This window comes from Ceratotherium simum, chromosome 22, assembly GCF_057802395.1.
Source record: "Ceratotherium simum simum isolate JZ-2026a chromosome 22, ASM5780239v1, whole genome shotgun sequence".
Lineage (NCBI taxonomy): Eukaryota > Metazoa > Chordata > Mammalia > Perissodactyla > Rhinocerotidae > Ceratotherium > Ceratotherium simum.
The window spans coordinates 27112826-27121022 of NC_141921.1; positions in this window are offsets into that span (position 1 = coordinate 27112826).

An 8197-nucleotide genomic window follows, 5' to 3' on the forward strand; every position below is an offset into this window, starting at 1 on the left:
CTCCCAGACTGGATCAGAGACTCTGGTCTCAGCACATCAGAGCCTGGCTGGAGGCCCGCCTTCTCCCGGAAGCCTTCCCTGATTGCCACAGCCCAGGCTGAACTCCAACCTCCGGACTTGAAGAATAAATAGCTCAGCAGCAGGAGAGAGATGGGGAGCAGGCAGGGGCCTCAGCAAGCATGTAGGACAACCTTCTCTTTCTGAAGCTCAGGACAGAGAAGGGACTTGGCTAAGGTCACACAGTGACCGAGGGACAGAGCTGGATCTAGAAGTCCCTAGTGGTCCTCCTTCGGCAATCTCCCAGCTCTTCCTGCCTAACAGCCTTCCAAGTGATATAATCACTGAATATCCATGCGCGAAGGCTTTCTTATTTGATGAATGGGTATACTGAGGCACAGAAGAGTAAGTCTGGACACAAAACAAATAAAACAGAAGTGGCTTCCAGTTCTGTGCTCTTTCTAGCACAACACCTGGCCTTCTGTGGACTGCACTCTTCCTTTTCAGTAACCCAGGCAGCCTGTGAACAAACATTTACCTACACCCACTCTACGCCCAGCCTCACCCCTGCATGATTGAGCCTCCACTCCAAACTAACACACCGAAGGGGTGAAGAGACAGCACCATCAGGGCCTGAAAAATGGTACAAACCAGGATATACAAGTAACTCAGAAGAGGGAATGAGACAGAAACAACAGCATAAAAGTACTAGAAAAAAACACGATGGAATATTTTATAATCAGACACTTTAACAGTAACCTAAAATATCAAGAAATTCAAGTATCCTTTAAAAATGATGGAAAAAACCCATAAGCAAATCAAAAGATAAACTGTGTAAAAATATTTACAACTTATATCACTGACAAAACTTCCTTTATATATGAAGAGCACCTTCAAATCAATAAGAAATAGATCACCAACCAACAGAAAAATGGGCAAAGGACTTGGACGGTTTCTAGAAAAGGAAATACAAATGGCTTTTAAACACATGAAAATATTCTCAACCTTACTTAAAAAAGGAATTGAACTGCAATGCAAGCCATTTTTCATGTATCATATTGGTAAAGATCAAAAAGGTTGATAACTCACTGTGTTGGTGAGGATGTGGGAAACAGGCAGTCTTTTACATTGCTGGTGGGAGTATATGTTGGTACCATCTCAGTGAAGTGCGATTTGTGAATATTGATCAAAACTGGCATGCTTGTACCCTTTAACCTAGTAATTCCACGTTTAGGAATTTATCTTACACAGGTACTCAAACACGTGAAAATGATACATATAACACGCTATCTGTTGCTGTGGTGTTTGTAATTGCAAAATATTGGAGACCGTCTAATATCCATTGGTTAACGTTGATTTGGTTCTGAGATAGACACTCAAGGGAATGCTATGCAGCCATAATAAAGAATGGGAGCACTCTTTACATACATAAATGGAGCAAGCTCCAAATGTATCACTCAGTGAAGAACGCATGGTGCAGGACCCGTATAAGGTATGTTACCCTTTTTCATAATGATGTGTATGTGGAGGTGCTTGTATATGTGTAGAAATCTCTGGAAGGAAACAGTAGAAACCAAGTAATTGTGTTGCCCCTGGAGAGGGTGAGAGGGTAATGGAGAAGCTGTTGGACAGGGATGGGATGCATACTTATTTTTCACTTTGTATCCTTTTGTATATTTTAAATTTTATACCACAAGCATTTGTGATCTATTTGAAAATCGGTGTTAAAAAGTGACCGGCAAGGGTACTTACCTGTAAGGAGAAGGGCTGAGGGGCTCATCTCGGGCACCATTAAGCAGGAAGTGGAGAGGTGAGCTGGTGGAGATCTGCACTCTGTAGGTGTCCCAACAGTGCTTTTCAGTCCTGAGCAGCCTCAGGAGGTTTTTTATCTTACACAGGTAAGTGTGTAAGCACACACACAGGGGTGTGCTGGAAAGGAAAAGAGATTTCAAGCCTGAACCCCAATCCTAATCGGACTCTCAGCAAACCAATTCACCCCTGGAGCCCTCAGTTTCTTAGTCTGTGAAATGGGAACAAGAACAGCACCTTCACAAAGTTAAAATGAGACAACGCACGGGAAAGGCCAACCCTCTGTCGGTGCTCTGTAATGCTGGCCCCTCATCATCACTATCCTCTCTCATCTCTGGGAACCCCCTGGGGTGGCAGGGCCCAGCCCCCTCCTCTTCCCTCCCCAGGCAGGGGCACACAGCCCTGCAGTGAGCAAAGCAGTGAGGGGTGGGGTGGAAAATGTCAACATCAGATTAGCCCCGATAGGAAATAGCACGCTTCTCCAACCACAAACACCCCCATGTTTCCCTCTAGTATAAGGGGGTTTTGGAGAAATGGGGTGGGGCTGAGGCTGGTGACACCAGTGACAGCTTCAGGCCTTATACCCCCAAGCCCTGTTGGGCAAGGTATTCTCGGGGCGTGGAGAGTGCGCCTGCGGGGGCTCTGGGCCTCCCCCGCTGTGTGGGCTCTGGAAGGGCTCTGTGGCGGAGAAGGGCTCGGCCTCACCAGGAGCCGCAGACAGAGTGGCAGCCCCTGCTTAGCAGCTGCCAAAGAGTGGATCCTGCAGGCCATAGGGAGCCACTGAAAGTTCCTGAGCCAGACAGGGCTTGTTGAGAATCAGCCTGTAGGAAGTACGGTTGGCAAGGGGAAAGATGATGGGCTGGGGGAGAGACAGACTCCCCAGCGACCACCTGTCCAGTCCAACGTCCTCGTCACTATCTTAATCTTCATAGTAATTCTGCAAGAAAGACCGGTCTATTGTTATCCCCATTTTACAGATGAGAAAACCGAGAGAGGCCGTGACGTTGGCCCTGGGTCACACAGCCGACCAGGGCAAAGGTGAGATGTGGACCCAGGTTTGTCCGCTCCGGGGTCTGCGGACTTCCCCTACACCTGAGATCTCCCTAGCTGGGGGACCGGCTATTTTTAGATCGCCGGCGTCATCTCTATCATGCCTTTTACTAAGAGGTGGTATTGTTACCCGTCCCTGTAATGCTCTTACTAATGTTGTTGCTATTATTGGCCCCTGACCGCCACCCCCCCCCCCCAGCTAGGTTTTGGCTGGAGTCTTTCGGCTGCCCACTGTGGCCCCAGCCCCGCCCAGCCTCGAGGCGGCCCTGACCGGGCAGGGCCTTGGTCTTGTTCACTGCTCTATCCCCTGGGCCCAGCACCGGGCGGGCATGTGGTAGGTTCGCAATAAATGCTTGTTAAATGACTAAATGAATGATAGAGTCTCCTGTGAGATTAGCATATCCGCACTGTCTCCCCAGAGGAGGACCCCCGAACACACCCAGGTTCCCTTGACCATAAGGCTGCCCTGGATGGGGCCGCAGGGTCTGGATGTGTGCGTCTTACTAGGGGCATCCTCGCAAGCATAGCCCTGGACTTCAGGCCCCCGAGCAGGTTCTGGGGGGTGGGGTGGCCTTCGAGTCACACACGTGTTCTAGGCGGTCTCATCATTTGTCCCATGTTTTTAATTGTTAAAATATGTATATATTCATCTTGATTCTGCCTTTTACTAAGAGGTGGTATTGTTACCTGTCCCTGTGATGTTATTACTAAATATATATATTCATTGATTCTGAATTGGTGGCCCTGCTCTTCAGACGCTCATGGGAGGACAGAGGGCCTGGAGGCCCAGGTCTGACAGCAGATCCAGCCCTCCAAGCCCCTGGGCCAGAGAAACACCTTCCCTGCTAGGAGGATATAGGGGGCTGGGCCCGGCGGCAGCCCCCAGAGCCTGCATGGCCCAGGGTCTCCTTCTTCTGTCCCCAGCCTCTCTCCACAGCTAATCCAGCGGGAGGTGGTGGTGGTTGGGCCCTGGCGATGGGAATGAGAAAGGCAGAAGGAGTTGGGAGGTGAGAAGGACACCACATCCACAGGGCCTGGTGACCAGGAGGAGAGAGGGATGCTGGGCAATGGGGAGGCTGGAGAGGTCCACGCCTAGAGGGCTCTGTCTGAGGTGTGCTAGTCCAAGGTGGATGCAGAGGGGTGTGTGTGTGTAGGGGCGGTGCTGAGGCTCCGTGGCTGACCTGGGCAGGGGGCTGGCAGCAGCTGGATTACCCGGAGCAGGGACGGTGGCCCTGGGACAGCAGCAGAGGTGGCTGCAGAGTACAGCCTGGCCACCTCATGGCCCGGCTTCCCAACCTGCCCACGGCCGTGCCCGGTGCTGGCAGGGAGAGGCCTCGGCCACAATTGGGCTCTTCAGCCTGCAGCCGGCCCCAGACAGATCTTTCGGCAGTTGCCGGAGATTTATTGGCGGCCCTGAAAGGGCTGCAGTCAGGAGGCCCGGGCCGGCTGACCGGGGCCTCGCAACTGTTTACCTGGCACCAGGAATTTGAGGGCAGCAACGGCCCAGGCAGGCTGGAGGGTGTCCAGGCGCTGGGTGCAGCTGCTGAGTAAGTAACCTGCTTGGCTGGTCCCGGGCCGAGGGGGCCCAGGCCTCAGAGAGTACGGCTTTGGACCCCTCCGGGACGTTACGGCAGGAAAACAGAGGTTAGGGTGGGGAAGGGATCATCCCAATGTCCCACAGCAAGTTTGTTCTCCAGTGAAGACGAGGAGCCAGGCTCGTGGAGGCAGCAGAGCAAAGTGATGGAGAATTATCACTTGCTGAAATGACCTTGTTTATGTGGGTCCTTGTTTACTGTCTCCTCCACTAGAATGTTCATCCCATGAGAGCAGGGACCTCGTCTGTTTTGTTCATTGCTGTGTCCCAAGCACCTAACACAAGCCTCTTGTTGAATGGATGAATGAAGTCAGAAGGCCTGGGTAGGATTTCTTTTTCTCACATTACAAGATGTCCAGAGGAAGGGGGTTCAGGGCTGGTACAGAGGCTTCATGATGCCGTCAGGGGCCCAGGATCTTTCTCTCTCTTCCCTCCAGTATTCTTAGGGTATGGCTTTTGTCCTCATGCTTCCAAAATGGCTGCTGTTCTTCCGGGCATTGTGCCTGCATTCCTGGCAGGAATAGGGGAGTTAGGACAAAGGGTAGAAGGCATGTACTTATGTAGTCTGTCCCTTTTTAATCAGGAGAACCATCAGTTTCCTAGAAGTCCCTTAATAGTTCATTGGCCAGAACCGTAAATAGTAGTTCTCTGCTTTTTTTTCAAACCTCTCCCAGGGACTCGGCCCTTAGCAGGGCTTATCACTTTTGTTCTTTGCTTGTTGTTGTTTTTATTTAAGTGAAAATCCCCTATCTGGGGAAATGCCCTAATGAGATCATTCTTACTGTGGTGTTAATGGCAGGTGTGCTGCTCTAGCCCCCAGCTTTTCAGGGACCTGGATGGTTCTTTCTGAGGAGGGAGGTGCTGCGGGAGGCTGATGCTTCACGGGGATTATCCCCCCACCCCCCCACAGCAGCCGTGGACACAGCGTGACAACTCTCACTCTATAGCCTCAGAGCGAGGCAGAGGCTGGGTGGAGACCAGAGCCGGGAGGGGAGTGGGGTTTGCAGCTCCGGGTCAGTGCTCTGCTCCCCGCAAGCAGCATCAGCTGTACCCATGGTCCAAGATGCTGGACTTTGGAGCATGCCCAGAGCTGATATTCAGCTCTTCGCGCTGTTTACAGCCAGCGTCCCTTCTGACTGCGGTGCCGTCACCCTGGAGCCTCCTGCCCAGGGGCCTCCCACCTGCAGAGCCCGTGATGGCATGGACAGACCAGTATGCGGTGTGACTCTGCCCCTGGGTGCACCTCTGGACTGCCTGGCTGAGGGGCAGCCTCCTTGACGGAGTATCTGACAGACAGCCCCAGGGGCCCCTGCCTGCCCACAGAACTGACCAACTGGTCACTGGAGGTCCTGCTGTCCCCAAGACCAAGCCTGTGGGCCAACCTTGCCAGGCTGACCCTCTGAGGTCAAGGCCTGCCTCCCTTCTGCAGGGCAGGGGAGTGGGGGGGACCCCGAGGTTGCACGTGCAGGCCCCAGCCCCTGCTGAGCACACTGGGTTGAGGGGCAGGAGAGGGAGATAGAGTGCCGTGTGGGGTCTCATATTGTCCAGGCCCCTGGCCTTGGCTCTGCAGGTCCCAGCTCCAAGTCCCCAAAGTGGGAGTGAGGTGGTGAGGGCAGCCAGGAGGGAATGACAAGCCAGTGGTCTGGCAGGAAGCTTGACTCTTGGCCTGGGCGAGCTGCAGAGGGCACCCAGCAGCCCCCCGAGGGAAGAGAGACCCGGAGCTACCCTTGACTGCCACCACTCATATACCTCACAAGCAGCTGTCCCCAGGCAGGACCCACATTCTGGTTCTGCTACGGACCGGCTGTGTGTCCTGTGGCAGGCCACTGCTCCCTCGGGCCTGCCAGACACAGATCAACACCTCTTTGCTGCCTTCCTCTTCAGGCTGGGACTGGGGGAGCTCAGCTGAGCCTCGAGCTGGGAAAGGGCTTAGCTAACGACAGAAATAATCATAGCAACCATCGGAATCAAAATAGCTCCCACCATTGAAGTTGTTACTATGAGCCAGACACTCTTAAGAGCTTTTCCCGGATTAATTGAAAAGACACAAGACTCTCCAACTCTTTGTTTAAATGTGAAACCTGGCAGAGTCGTGGGTTTTATTTTTACCTCCAGGCATGTGGGTGAAGAGGGAAGTTCCAATGATGTTCTCCTGGCTTAACAAAGAAAACTCAGGAGAAACTCTGCCCTTGAGGAAACAGAGACGTCTGTTTAAATATTAATATATCACAGCAACCAATTATTAAGCAAGACAACCAGCCGGAATCACAGATTAGAGATGACTTTCTAGGATATGGGAATCGTCCCTGAAGTCAGGGGGCCTTGGAAGACGCCTTTGTCAGAAGTAACGTTTGAGGGGACAGTTTCCAAGCAGATTGACTCCACCATGCTGTGACTGTGGAACTGTGGAACATTTCCTCCTCCTTGAGGAATTCGGAAGGTCAGAAGTTTTTAAGGATTCCGTCAGCTGACAAAGAGAGGCTAAAACTTGTGATTTGTAACGGAAAAGGGCAGAATGGGAGTCAGGGGCATGGGCAGTGTTGCCACCTGCGTGTGCATTTTCTTACTTAATCCTCACGAACAATGGGATGGGTGTTGTCATTATCCTGACCCTATGCAGGAGGAAACTGAGGCTCAGAGATGTCCATGACTTGCCCAAGTTCACACAGCAAGGAGGGCAAGGCTGCATTTGTGCGGATGGGGACTGTGGCTTCCATGAAGTGTGCTTGGCTTCCAGGGTCAGAGAGACTCAGGTTCCACTGCGGACTCTGCTGAGGAGCTGTACGAGTTTCCCGATGCTGCTGTAACAAATTATCAAACTCAGTGGCTTAAAACAACACAAATTTATTATCTTATAGCTCTGCAGGTCAGAAATGGGTTTCACTGGGCTAAAATCAAGGTGTCAGCAGGGCTGCAATCCTTTTAGACGAGGGAAATGTGTTCCCTTGCTTTTTCCAGCTTCCAGAAGCTGTCTGCATTCCTTGGCTTGTGGCTCTTTCCTCCGTCTTCGGAGCCAGCAGTTTAGCATGTTCCGATCTCTGTCTAACTCTGATATCCTACCTTCCTCTTTCACTTATGGGGACCCTTTTGATTACATTGGTCCCACTCAGATAATCCAAAATAATCTCAAGATCCTTAACTTAATCACACCTGCAAAGTCCCTGTGCCATGTTAGGTAACATATATTCGCAGGTTCCAGGGATTAGGATGTAGGTATCTTTGGGGGGGCCTTTATTCTTCCTATGGGAGTGGGTTTGGCTGAGGAGCCTGACATTTGGGATAAAAACGATCTCTTTTCAGGAGATTCGGAGGGGATGAACATAAAGAAGATCGAGCCTCTAGCCCAGAGGGAGCAATTGAGGCCCCACCAAGGGACCAGCGTGTGCTGGAGACTGCTGACCCAGCAAAGAACAAACGATCCATCAGAACTTCTGTGTTTCTGGACGGGAGACGGTACCTGGGAGATGCCACTTGCCCACGAAGGGGCTGCCCCTTGTGGTCACTGGCCACTTCTGGAGATGTGGTCCAGGACTCAGCGTCAGACAGATGAGGGTTCAGATCCCAGCTCCGCCTCCCCCCAGCAGCCTGAGGGTGGGCCAAGAAGGGAGGAAACGAACAGCCGCGTTTGCACGTGACCGCATTTCATCTTTACTGAGGTGGAGCCTCTGCCTTTGTCTCGCAGACGTGGAAACAATAGCTCAGAAAGATCAAGCGCCTTGTCTGAAATTACACAGCTACTGTGGGACT